This window comes from Cryptotermes secundus, unplaced genomic scaffold (assembly GCF_002891405.2).
Source record: "Cryptotermes secundus unplaced genomic scaffold, Csec_1.0 scaffold2250, whole genome shotgun sequence".
Classification (NCBI taxonomy): Eukaryota; Metazoa; Arthropoda; class Insecta; order Blattodea; family Kalotermitidae; genus Cryptotermes; species Cryptotermes secundus.
In genome coordinates, this window is record NW_019726296.1 from 25747 (window position 1) to 40370 (window position 14624).

At 40.4% G+C, this 14624-nt stretch overlaps 1 long non-coding RNA gene across 2 annotated transcripts in view; it reads left to right on the forward strand.

Annotated features, from left to right (window-relative positions):
• Positions 1–13077, forward strand: part of LOC111864190 — a 25491-nt gene extending 12414 nt beyond the window's left edge. Inside the window, exons 4-5 of one of the 2 annotated variants that reach the window (XR_004512995.1) lie at positions 1075–1135; positions 12916–13077. This is a non-coding gene — a long non-coding RNA (uncharacterized LOC111864190). Of the gene's footprint in view, positions 1–1074; positions 1136–4018; positions 4041–12915 lie in introns of those variants that run through there. The other variant, XR_004512996.1, reaches the window with a different exon arrangement.
• Positions 13078–14624: the final 1547 nt, after the last annotated feature.

The following is a 14624-nucleotide window of genomic DNA, read 5'->3' on the forward strand; positions in this document are numbered from 1 at the left end:
TGTATCACTGTATCACACACTCCCAATTACACAATCACACACACGTCCGGTTCTTCTTTCCGCGACGGCTGCTATACTCCAATGGTAGTCGGCTGACTGGAGAACTGTTGATAACGCACTCGCTCGTTGACGAATTAACTCAGCGATGTCCACATTATAACTCGGCGGCTGTCACCGTACAACTCTGCGGTAGCCACACTAGAACTGGCTCCTAGCTGCTGTGCAGCTCCTTATATATCCGCAGTGGTGCCTGTTGCGTAATGAGTGCCACGTCATAGTAGGAAGTTGATTACGGGTACGTTAGCGTTTCGCGTTACGTCACCGCGGAGGGGCGGGAGGGAGCGCCGCGTTACCGTGCGGAGGAGGGGGAGGGGAGCGCTGACTCACGCGCCGCGTCACTGCTGGTGGGGGATCGTTCTCCTTAGCGCAACATGTCACAATACAGATGGATGCGCAGTAGTTTACTGCGCAAACCTAACCTAAACTAACCTAACCTAACATAAGCGAATGGTACCAAAGGGGACCCCCTGAGATACAGTCGGATGCGCAGTAGTTCATTGCGTACACGTAAGTGTGACGTCATTTGCGAAGCTGCTATTTCACCGAACGTAATATAGGACTGTCGTAACATGGAATATAATTCGAAATATGACGTTATTTATAAAATTGAGCGTGTGGACTTTTTCCACCCATAATATCAATGTGTGCTCTTGTATTCCGATGTTGTATTGCTACGTGATAGTTTAGATTGTGTCGAAAATGCCGCTCCCACCTCACGAGTTTGCGAATCCGCCACGGTGATACAAATGACTACTGAATATTACGTATTATGGCATTATGCTGCCCACCAATGGCATAACGTTATGACGAAAAAACTTTATTATCAGTGAAGTCGTTCCCTTCTTTGTCGTGAATGGATACGGGACGAATTGAGTGACTGCTTGGAATATGTTTCGCCCGAATTTCCCTGCCTGAATAGGAAGTAGAAAATGAATTATATAAGAAAATGTGTAAAAATGGCTTGAAAAATTACCATCCTGTAATGGAACGGATCGTGGAATATTTCTGTTTCAGTCATATTAAGCGGTTGGCTGCCCTGTCACTGTGACGTAAATATCCGGTGTACAAGATGAAGGTATGTTTGTTTCCTGGTATGAAGATGTGTTTATAAATAATTACACGGTGTTGTGTGTGTATGTTTATATACATATATATTCCAGTTGTGATTAATTATCTGCCTGAAAGTATATCTTAAAGATTGAGTGAGACAGTGCAAATGGTAAGCTTTAATGTGTGTATTATCCTGGACCGATTAATGGCGAGTGCACGAAATTTTACAAACTTGTGTTTGGTGTGTTCCACAACGAAATGGAAGTGTTTTCCCTGTGAACCACGAAAGTAAAGTATGCGTGAAGGAAGAATACACCGTAAATTACATTTATCGATTTAACGAAAGTAAGTGCATATAAGAATAGTGTGTGTGTAGTGAAAGACAGTGTGTGTTTGAGGTTATTCATGCACTATTATTATAATCTCGTGTGAAGTGTGTACAGTGATTTGCACAAGATATTTATTAGTGGTTAGTTGGTGTCTCCGCCTTATCGTGGTGAGGGGTTTGAGTATGCTAAGGACCCTGAGAGCTATACCAGCGGCAGCGTAGCTACTGGCAGGGCCTCCCTTGCTGGACAGGTCAAAGGGTAGGCATCAGACGAAGAGAGACACCAAAAACTGATGCCGGAAGCAGCGTCATCAGCAGCGACTTGAAGCACAGAACAAATGATGCTCGAAATGGTTCAAGTTCGTATAGCAACAGGCGTGACCAGAGTGGTTTGAACGGCTGCTGTACTGCGATCTGGAAAGCAAATGGAAAAACTACCACATTATCACTTTTCCTGGATAGTCTCTTTCCAAAAACAGAAGATCGCATTAAGTAGAGGAAATGTTTTGGAAGAGATTGTGGACCTGTCGTCTGACAGATTACTGATGAATGAATGAATATGGATTGAGAGTGAATTAGATTTTATGAGGGCATATTTGGTATGTAGCCTCTGAATATGACAGGTGTGTGTAGGTTATTAGTCAGAATGATATACTTCTTTTTTTGCATTAGTGTATGTACTTGTGAGAAGAGGGTGCAAAGTGAATTTCTAGTTCCCATTGAAGAATTTATTATTTGTATTTACATCGTAGTTTTTTTTTTGATAATGTTGTGGGTATAGTGTATGTTGTTTTGGTCACAATAATGTGGAGTGTAAAGTGAATTTTAAATTCTCTAGTGTGAGGTTATATTTTTGTGTATAATGTATACAGTGAAGTGTAGTGTTTTAAAAGATATTAAGAATTCCATTCACTCACAGTGGATTCAAAAGTTTCCCGTTTTATGTACATACCTTGTTTGCATGAAGAATGCTTGCTTATAAGAAGGTGATATGCAAAGTGAAACACGTGTTGACATTGGTGTTATGCTGGCAGTGCTGTTCAGTGACAGTGTAAACTGGGCACAGTTGTGTGTAGAGTATGTGTTATAGCATGAAGAATGATGGCAAGTGATGTGTAAGAATGTGTATGTGTATTTCTGTGATAGACAAGTGATTGCATTCTTGGCTTCTGATCTTCCAGGCTTACATGTTCTATCTGGTAGTATACAGCATGAGGGAATTATTTTATTTCCACCTATTAAACTGCTTAAAAGTCAAATTGTGTACAGGAAAGCACGAGTTTTAGAGCTGGCATTCTTGTAATTGTAATGTGTAGTTTAGTCTAGAATATATATAGTGATGTGTTGGTTTCTTGTTTTAATGCTTATGAGATTGTTGAAGGATTTTTTCTTAGGTTCAGATCGTAATCAGTGATTTCCCTATCGAATATTTGAGCACTGCTATTTTGGGGTGGATAACTTTCATATAGAGTAGATGTATATCCTTGACATATGTCGAAAAACGTAATAAAGTTAATAATGGAAACATTTGAAAAGAGAATATTTCGGAAACTGTAAGAGTCATTCAAGATATTTGTGATATCATTCATTTGGTAGCGTTCTGCAATGTCAATATTTCGGAAAAAATGCATTTACGACCATTATAATAACGGAAATATATCCCAGGTTACATAGCTTACGTAGTTAGAGTAACAGAAAAATATATGCAAGAGTTTATCATGTGAGAGAATTCGGAAATAAAATGTCCCATATGAATAAATAATGATTTCATACGCTATAAGAGACATTCAATCGTAAGATATTGAAGAGGGCTAAACCGTGCTGAACTGACCATAATTATGCTTAGTATTCATTTGAGCACACCTATCATAATGTACACTCACAACCTAACATTAGTGTAAATTACCGAGCTTCGCCCCCTCCAAGATACAGATGGATGCGCAGTAGTTACTGCGCAAACGTAACTTAACCTAACCTAACCTAACCTAACCGAACCTAACGTAAGCGAATGGTAGTAGCCAAGGGAACCCCCTGAGATACAGTCGGATGCGCAGTAGTTCATTGCGTACACGTAAGTGTGACGTCATTTGCGAAGCTGGTATTTCACCGAACGTAATATAGGACTGTCGTAACGTGGAATATAATTCGAAATATGACGTTATTTATAAAATTGAGCGTGTGGACTGTTTTTCCGCCCATAATATCAATCTTTGCTCTTATATTCCGATGTTATATTGCTACGTGATAGCTTAGATTGTGTCGAAAATGCCGCTCCCACACACGAGTTTGCGAATTCCCCACGGTGATACAAATGACTACTGAATATTAGGTATCATGGCATTATGCTGCCCTCCAATGGCATAACGTTATGACGAAAACTCTTTATTATCAGTGAAGTCGTTCCCTTCTTTGTCGTGAATGGATACGGGACCAATTGAGTGACTGCTTGGCATATGTTTCGCTCGAATTTCTCTGCCTGAATAGGAAGTAGAATATGAGTTATACACGAAAATGTGTAAAAAATAGGTTGAAAAATTACCGTCCTGTAATGGAACTGATAATGGAATATTTCTGTTTCAGTCGTGTTAAGCGTTTAACTGCCCTGTCACTGTGACGTAAATATCCGGTGTACAAGGTGAAGGTATGTTTCTTTCCTGGTGTGAAGGTGTGTTTATAAATAATAAGACGGTGTTGTGTTTGTATGTTTATATACATATATGTTCCAGTTGTGTTTAATTATCTGCCTGAAAGTATATCTTAAAAGATTGAGTGAGATAGTGCAAATGGTAAGCTTTAATGTGTGTATTATCCTAGACCGATTAATGGCGAGAGCACGAGATTTTACAAACTTGTGTTTGGTCTGTTCCACAACGAAATGGAAGTGTTTTCCCTGTGAACCATGAAAGTGAAGTATGTGTGATGGAAGAATACACCATAAATTACATTTATTGATTTAACGAATGTAAGCGCATATAAGAATATTGGGTGTGTACTGAAAGACAATGTGTGTTTGAGGTTCTCATGGTCTCTTTGCTTGCTGATTTCTTATATATTTTTTCTTCTACCCTGAAGATGGAGGCGATACGTTCCTCCGAAACGTCTGTTAACACCACATATACACGGTGCAAAATCCCAGAAGACTGCTTTCTTCATAGTCACCGCCGTGAAAGCCTCAAATCAGTCTGCTTCTGCCGGTTCTCACGGTCTCTTTGCTTGGAGATTTCTTATATATTTTTTCTTCTACCCTGAAGATGGAGGCGATACGTTCTTCCGAAACGTCGGTTAACACCACATATACACGGTGCAAAATCCCAGAAGACTGCTTTCTTCATAGTCACCGCCGTGAAAGCCTCAAATCAGTCTGCTTCTGCCGGTTCTCACGGTCTCTTTGCTTGGAGATTTCTTATATATTTTTTCTTCTACCCTGAAGATGGAGGCGATACGTTCCTCCGAAACGTCGGTTAACACCACATATACACGGTGCAAAATCCCAGAAGACTGCTTTCTTCATAGTCACCGCCGTGAAAGCCTCAAATCTTACAAATGTGTGACTGCTTGGCATATGATTCGCCCGAATTTCCCTGCCTGTTTAGGAAGTAGTATATGAATTATACACGAAAATGTGTTAAAAATAGGTTGAAAAATTACCATCCTCTAATGGAGCTGATAATGGAATAAGCGGTTTTCTGCACTGTCACTGTGACATAAATATCCGGTTTACAACTTGAAGATCGGTTTCTTTCCTGTAATGAAGATGTGTTTATAAATAAACCGATCTTCAAGTTGTAAACCGGATATTTATGTCACAGTGACAGTGCATATAACCGCTTAACATGACTGAATCAGAAATATTCCATTATCAGCTCCATTAGAGGACGGTAATTTTTCAACCTATTTTTAACACATTTTCGTGTATAATTCATATACTACTTCCTAAACAGGCAGGGAAATTCGGGCGAAACATATGCCAAGCAGTCACACATTTGTTAGATTTGAGGCTTTCACGGCGGTGACTATGAAGAAAGCAGTCTTCTGGGATTTTGCACCGTGTATATGTGGTGTTAACCGACGTTTCGGANTGCAGATGGTAAGCTTTAATAATCTCGTGTGCAGTATATGGAGTTATTTACACAAAATGTGTTTTAGGTATTATGTGGATAGAGAGCGAGTTCGATTTTATAAGTGCATATTTGGTATGACAGAAAATATGGTGTTTGTTTTTGTGTGTAGACTGTATATTACTCTTGTGAGTAGGTTATTAGTCAGAACGATATACTTCTTTTGCATTAGTATAAGTACTTGTAATTAGGGTGCAAAGTGAATTTCTAGTTCCCATTGAAGAAATTATTTTTTAATTTATATCTTAGTTGTTTGTGACAGAGGTGTGTGTGTAATGTGTGTTGTTTTGGTGAGAATAATGTCGAGTGTAAATTGAAGTTTAAATTGTCCAGTGTGAGGTTATATTTTTGTGTTTAATATATACAGTGATGTGTAGTGAGGTTTTGTAATGTTCTCAAGAACGTTAAGATTTCCATTCACCCACAGTGGATTCCAAAGTTTCCTCTTTTATATACATACCTTGTTTACAAGAAAGGATTCTTGCTTATAATAAGGTGAAACATGTTGTCACTGGTGTTATATCGACAGTCCTGTTCAGTGAGTGTGTAAAATATGCACAGTGGTGTGTAGAGTATGTGTTATATCATGAAGAATGATAGCAAATAATTTGTATGTTAGATGTTTATTTTGATGTGATATTCAACGGATTGCATTCTTGCCATCCAATCTTCCAAGCTTATATGTACTAGCAGGTAGTATATAGCATCAGGGAATTATTTTCCTTCCATGTATTAAACTGCTTACAGAATCACATTGTGTACAGGAAAGCAGGAATTGTTAGAGCTGATATTCTTGTAAATCTATTTAATAGATTAGTGTAGAACATATATATGGTGATGTGTTGGTTTTTTGTTTGAATGCTTGGAAGAATGTTGAATGATTTCTTGTTAGTTTGAGATCTTAATCAGTGATTTCCCTATCTAATATTCAAGCACTAATATTGTGGGGTGGATATATTTCATATAAATTATATGTATATACTTCATATATGTCGAATAACATAATAAAGTTAATAATGGGAACATTCGAAGGAGAATATTTCGGGAACGGTTCGAAATTGTAAGATCCAATGAAGATAATTGTGATATCACGCACTTGAGACCGTTCTGAAATGTGAATATTTCGAGAAAAATGCCTTTACGACCATTATAAATATCTTAATATATTCCAGGTTTCATAGATTACGAAGAGAGTTTAACTGAAAACTACATGTAAGAATTAACACGTGAGAAATATCGGAAATAAAATGTCCCGTATAAATATATAATGATTTCATAAACTGTGAGAGACATTCAATCGTAAGACAGTGCCGACGGCCAAGCAGTGCTGAACTGAGCATGACGATGCGCAGTAGTAAACTGCGCACACCTGTCATAATGTACACTAACAACCTAACATTATCGTAAATTACCGAGCTTCGCCCCCTCCAAGGTACAGATGGATGCGCAGTCGTCTACTGCGCAAACCTAACGTAACCTAATATAACCCAACCTAACCGAACCTAACATCAGCGAATGGTACCCCTGTGTTACAGGTGGATGCGCGGTAGTTCATTGCGCACACCAAAGAGTTATGTCATTTACGAAACTGCTATTTAACGAAACGTAATTCAGGGTTGACGTAACACGGAATATAAATCGGAATATTACTTTTTGTATAAATTTGAACTTGTTGACTGTTTTTCCACCCATAATATCAATCTATGCTCTTATATTCCGAGGTTATATTTCTACGTGATAGCTTAGATTGTGTCGACAACGCTCCCACCTCACGAGTTTGCGCATCCCCCAAGGTGATACAAATTATTACAGATTATCGCATATTAATGCAAGATTCTGCCCTCCAATGGTATAACTTTATGACGAAAAGTCTTTATAATCAGTGGAATCGTTCCTTTGTTTCTCGTGGAATTATACGTGACCATTTCAGTGTCTGGTTGGCATTTGTTTCGCCCGAAATTCCCCTCCTGGATATGAAGTAGAATAATATTATACACGAAAATGGGTAAAACATAGGTGAAAAATTACCGTCCTGTAATCGAACTGATAATGGAACGTTTCTGTTTTTGTCATATTAAGAGGTTGGTTGTCCTGTCACTGACCTAAATACCGTGAGTACAAAATCAAGGTATGTTTCTTTCCTGTTATGAAGAGGTGTGTATAAATAATAAGACCATGTTATGTGTGTATGATTAAATATGTACAAGTACAAGTATGTATATACAAGTTGTGATTAATTGTCTGCCTGAATGTATGTCTTAAAAGATTCAGTGAGATAGTGCAAATGGTAGCTTTTAATGCGTGAATTATCATGGACGGAATAATGGCAAGTGTACGAAGTTTTATAAACATGTGTGTCCTCTGTTCCACAACGAAATTGAAGTGTTTTTTATCTGAACCTTGAAACAGAAGTATGTGTGTAGGAGGAATACACCATAACGTACGTTTATTGATTTAATAACAGTAAATTCATAGAAGAATAGTGTGTGTGTGTGTGTATTGAAAGACAATGTGTCTTTGATGTTATTCTTGCACTATTAATTATCTCGTGTGCAAAATGTACATTGATTTGCACAAAATGTGTTTTAGTGGTTATATGTATAGAGAGTGAGTTAGGTTTTATGAGTGCATATTTATTATGACAGAAAAGAGGGTGTTTTTTTATATGTAGACTCTGATTATTTTACATACTATCTTATTTACATGAAGAATTCTTGCTTATATCAAGGTGAAACACATTTTGTCATTTTTGTTATGGTGCAGTCCTGTTCAATGAGAGTGTAAAATGTGCACAGTGGTGTGTAGATTATGTGTTATAGCACGAAGAATGATGGCAAGTGATGGCCATCTAATCTTCCAGGCTTACATGTGTTTGCAGGTGGTATACAGCATCAGGTTATTATATTCCTTCCATCTATTATACTGTTTACAGAATCACATTGTTTACAGGAAAGCACGAGTTGTTACAGCTGACATTCTTGTAATTGTATTTTATAGTGTAGTTTAGAATATATTGTAGCGTGTTTTGCGTGTCACGCTACAAATAAATTTACGCCGGTCTCAGATTCCGTAGAACCTTTATTGTTCTTCGCACCTGCACAATCACACGCTTTACAATCGTTTGCTCTTGCAGTGTTACAAATACTGCTTACAATATCTCGGCGGTACTGGACTCCCTTCTGCGGCGGATGTTCCAAGCCTCACCTCTTAGACGGCTGGATAAAAACTGACTGCTTCTCGTCGACGCTGGGCTATTTATCCCCTCGGCCGCTGCTATCCAAATGAACCCTCTGTTATAACAGTGGAAACGTTGCTTTGTTTGTTCCGCGATTCCTACGCAATGACCCATTGTTATTGCGTTGTCTCTGTGGGAACGCTTCGCGTATTCGTCGTAACCGTGGAGATTCGATGTTCTCTACACAACGGCTCACTGTTGGGATTACAGTGCCGCTATTGTTACTTCCTATGCAACGGTCTGTTCTAGCGTTTCCATAGGAGTGACTCTTCTGGATTGCAGACACGTTGCATTGCTCCCTTCTAAAGGTTGTTCGTCCGCGAACAGCCTAAAGGTTCTCCCTCGGTTTCGATTCCGCAGTGTTCTGTTGGCAACGTCTTCATTCGGCCTTGGTGTCCTTAGTGCGTCTTATTGCGCTGTTCATTTTACCGCATCCGCCCCTCTCTTCAGTTGTGCTCGTCCCGAGCACTTCCGTAGCCGAGAATTTGTCGATCTCGTTGTTTTACACTCATTCCTCACTTTCATTCTTCATTCATCCTTGTTGGGTAGGCCGGTACTTCTACGTTACCGGTTCCTCCCATAAGGGCCGTTTCCCTTTTTCCGTTTTGGAGGGGGTCGACCCCTCCACAGTGTCCAATTTTTCGCCGTAAACCTGATAATTCGTTTCGTGTTCTTCACGTTGACAGCCTCGTAGGGGATCTTCTCTCGTGTTCCTCTCCTTCCTGGGTGCGATCGCTGTCCTGCCCTACACCCTCCGATGCCATTCTTGGTTGGTAATTTTTTCTTCTGGCATAGCGGCCGTCTGCCGCCCACGTTCTTTATTCCTTTCCTTCCTTTACGCTTGCATCCGAAGGTTCCCTGGGGAGTTTCCTTCTTGAAGGCATTTCTCCAACGTCGTGCCACTGTCGCGCGACGGGATGACTTCCTGCTGTTTTTCTTCTGCCGTGCCAGTTCCACACGGCGGCTCGTCCCTCTGTGGGCGACTGGCAATTTCTCCTGGGGTCCACGATTTTCCCGTTGCAAATCCTTCGGTTTCTGGCGGCGGCGCTCCCCGGCCAGTTTTCGGTCCCTACGCCGTTTCCTCGGTTCTCTGACCGGCATCATCGGGGCGTCTACTACGGGGACCTATCGATGCTCCAGTACGGACTGCATCACTTCTGAGTGGGGCTCAATCTTCTCGTGGGTAGTTCTCCTCTCTTCCTCCCAGGCTTTCCAATCGGCCATCATCTTGCTATGTCTGGCGTCGGCCCTGGCCTGGTTTGCCCCCCTTTAGGGCCAGCAATTCTTTCTTCTCCGGTTTTCTTTTGGCCTCCGTCGTTTCGTGTTTCTCTCTGATTTCCTTCAGTAGAAGTCCCATCATTTGTTGCATCTCCGTTTTGCTGCAGGAGGGTACATGATGCACAATAATTCAATTATTTGTCGAGGCGTGTTCAAGTTCGTAAAACTTCTGACACCAGTGTAGCGTGTTTTGCGTGTCACGCTACAAATAAATTTACGCCGGTCTCAGATTCCGTAGAACCTTTATTGTTCTTCGCACCTGCACAATCACACGCTTTACAATCGTTTGCTCTTGCAGTGTTACAAATACTGCTTACAATATCTCGGCGATACTGGACTCCCTTCTGCGGCGGATGTTCCAAGACTCACCTCTTAGACGACTGGATAAAGACTGACTGCTTCTCGTCGACGCTGGGCTATTTATCCCCTCGGCCGCTGCTATCCAAATGAACCCTCTGTTATAGCAGTGGAAACGTTGCTTTGTTTGTTCCGCGATTCCTACGCAATGACCCATTGTTATTGCGTTGTCTCTGTGGGAACGCTTCGCGTATTCGTCGTAACCGTGGAGATTCGATGTTCTCTACACAACGGCTCACTGTTGGGATTACAGTGCCGCTATTGTTACTTCCTACGCAACGGTCTGTTCTAGCGTTTCCATAGGAGTGACTCTTCTGGATTGCAGACACGTTACAATATATATGGTGATGTGATTGTTTTTTGTTTTAATGCTTAGAAGTATGTTGAATGATATTTTGATAGATTCAGATCTTAGTCAGTGATGTCTCTGTCTAATATTTGAGCATTAGTGTTGTGGGGTGGATAAAGTATATTTATATCTTTCAAATATGTCGAAAATCATAATAAAGTTAATAACGGCAACATTCGAAAGAGAATATTTCGTGAACTGTTCGAAATTGTAAGAACCAATAAAGATAATTGTGATATCATGCACTTGAGACCGTTCTGAAATGTGAATATTTCGAGAAAAATGCATTTACGACCATAATAAATATCGTAATATATTCCAGGTTTCATAGATTACGTAGAGAGTTTAAAAGAAAAATAAAGGCTGAGTTTATCATGTGAGAAAATTCGGAAATAAAATGTCCCGTATAAATATATAATGTATTCATACACTATCAGAGACATTCAATCGTTAGACAATGCCGACGCCCAAACAGTGCTTAACTGAGATTAACGATGAGGAGTAGTAATCTGCGCACATCTATCATAATGTGTACACTCACAACCTAACATTAGCTAAATTACCGAGCTTCGCCCCCTCCAAGGTACAGATGGTTGAGCAGTAGTCTATTGCGCAAACCAAACCTAATCTAACCCAACCTAACCTAACATCAGCGAATGGTACCCCAGAGACACATGGATGAGCTGTAGTCTACTGCACCCACCCGACCTAACCTAATATCTGCGAATTGTACACCTGAGTTACAGGTGGATTCTTAGTAGTTTATTGCACACACCTAAGTATGACGTCAATAACGAAGCTGCTATTTAACGAAACGTTATATAGGGTTGACAAAACCTAACAGCGTTAATTACCGAACTTCGCCCCCTCCAAGGTACAGGTGGTTGAGCAGAAGTCTACTGCTCAAACCAAACCTAATCCAACATAACCCAACCTAACCTAAAATCAGCGAATGGTACCCCTGAGTTACACATAGATGCGCTGTAGTCTAGTGCACCCACCTAACCTAACCCAATATCAGCGAATTTTACCCCTGAGTTACAGGTTGATGCTTAGTAGTTCATTGCACACACCTAAGAGTGACGTCAATAACGAAGCTGCTAATTTAACCTGTCTCATGACACAGCACGCACGTAAACTACACTACTAATAATAAGAACACGAAATCAAGAGAAATAAACGACATCTTCCACCATCAGGAGGAAAGCAACATGACCCAAAATCGGCTCAAGATATTTTAATATAATAACTAATTTTTTAAATGGAAATTTTAATACAATTTTAAATATATTGGGAGTCTACTGTATGGAAAAGTGAACACAATATTGCGTACAGTGGAAACCCCCATTCAGAATAACCAGTAAATCTACACTTCAAGAAGCGCCATTGTGAGTGCCTAAGACAAACATGAAAACCAACCGTGATAACAAAATTTATATAGAGAGCATAAGTCATATCTAAAGTGCATATTGTTAAAATATCTTATGTGACAGTGTTTCCTTATCGTAGTGGTGCGCCTCTGAAGATGATTCTTTTGAATCGAAACACGTAAGGTGAATGAAGACTGAAGTGTTGTAAACTCGTATGTCACACTGGACTGAACTTTTCATTATCTACTCTGTAACGAAGCTGCTGTTTAACGAAACGTAATATATGGTTGTCATAACAAGGAATATAAATCGAAATATGAAATTATGTATAAAATTGTTCTTGTTGATTGTTTTTCCACCCATAATATCAATCTATGCTCTTATATTCCGATATTACATTGCTACCTGATAGCTTAGATTGTGTCGAAAACGCCGCTCCCAGCTCACGATTTCGCGCGTCCCCCACGGTGATACAGTTGATTACTGAATATTTGCATATTATTGCATTATGCTGCCCTGCAATGTCATAACGTTATGACGAAAAATTTTCTTTATCGGTGAAATCGTTTCCTTCTTTCTCGTGGATAAATGCGCGACCAATTCAGTGACTGCTTGGCATTTGTTTCGTTCGAATTTCTCTTCCTGGATAGGAAGTAGAATAATATACACGAAAATGTGTCAAAATATGGTGAAAAATACCGTCTTGTAATTCATTCATTCATTCATTCATTCATTCATTCATTTCCTTTGTTTTCCATATATCCATACAGGCAAAAGTTCCTAGAATGTGGAAATAGTCCCTTTGAAAATAGATGCCGAGCGTGGTGTACATGAAGGCGTCAGTGAGGAAGGCATTGTTCGTATGGTAAACCGAAGCCCACGTACGAGTACGCGAAGAATTGCCAGCCAGGTCTCCAGACTTAAGCCCACTGGATTTTATATGTGGGGATGGATGAAAGAACTGGTTCACAATGTGAATGTGGCAACGCGAGATGCTTTGCTCGGTCGCATTTTGAACGCCGCGGACCACATAAGAAACAGCCAGCTGAAGCTGCTACGTGCTATCCGCGCGGTTCACAACCAAGCCGTTGCCTGTGTTGCGGCCGGTGGTGGCATTTTCGAAAATCAATTTTAAGCACCAATAAATTCAAATTAAAGGTAATTTCACGAAGCTAACTTTACATTCATACTTTAAATGTATCATGTATTATGCTGGTTTACTATTTTCGTCCGTTTATTATCAATAATCGTTACCTTCTATTCTGAGTTTAAAACGGTCATAACTCCGTAACCGTCCAAAATCGGACACATGTTTATATGAACTTTTTTGATCACAAAGACCCAGGAAATCACTTACTGCAGTTATGCCCTAAAGTCGTGAACTCCCTATATTTGCCAGGTTTTCTTGTCCAGTACTGTAGTCGAAGATGAATATCAGATTTCCGGTATTCTGTAATTTATGTTATAAAAATGAAGGTATTCCTGTAACAAGCCATGGAGGCCCATCATGTTGTGACATGTTGAGGCTCCCACATTTTCTAGACTTTCGGCTTATAGATGTCGGTAAGGTTGTCAGCCTTACGCACAGGCCGCCCTTTACGCCCCCCCCCCCCCNACTTGTACTCATTTCTGTGAGAGGCTGAGTCGACCCCAGGGCCCTAGTGTGGCTGGAAGGATTAGGTAAATTGAAAAAATCCACCTCTAATGGAATCGGTCCCGTGACCTTGAACCGTGCAACGGTTCTTCTCCATGAAGTTCCCTGGAGTCCCCCCCCCGAAACGCCAGGATGCGAGCCGTTCCTCTTTTTACCAGTTAACGTCTTTGACTGACATCAGGTCAGCTGACCTTGTCCCCCCCCTCCTGGACGTACTCCGTGGTTTCCTCCGTAGTACAAATGAATCTATCGTTCTCTCTTCCCGTTGACCTCAGAAAGGAAACATCACTGGGTCTAAATTGGTTTCGTAAAGTTGAATTGATTTTGTAAGATTTGAGGCTTTCACAGCGGTGACTATGAAGAAAGCAGTCTTCTGGGACTTGGCTGCTTTTACCGGTTCTCACGGTCTCTTCGCTTGCAGATTTCTTATATTTTTTTCTACCCTGAAGATGGAGGCGATACGTTCCTCCGAAACGTCGGTTAACACCACATATACACGGTGCCAAATCCCAGAAGACTGCTTTCTTGAATTGATTTTCTTGGAAATTCGGTTTCGGCCCGCAGCAGTGGTTGAAGGGGGAAGAGTTCCCTCACAACATGGTCAAGGGTGGATCAAGTCGTGAGGTAAATCTTTGAGTTTGTAAATTCAGCAATACAAGTAAGTGACTTACTGAAGTAATTATTTTCTTTCGATTATGAACGCCGTGTGACGTAGGATAATTTGGTTTTGTCTAAGGTTGTGCTAAACAGCGTATCGCCCCTCAGGCGTGTATGTAAGCTGTTTATGTTTCCTTGTGCCCTCAAGGCTTGCCTAAGTACATGCTT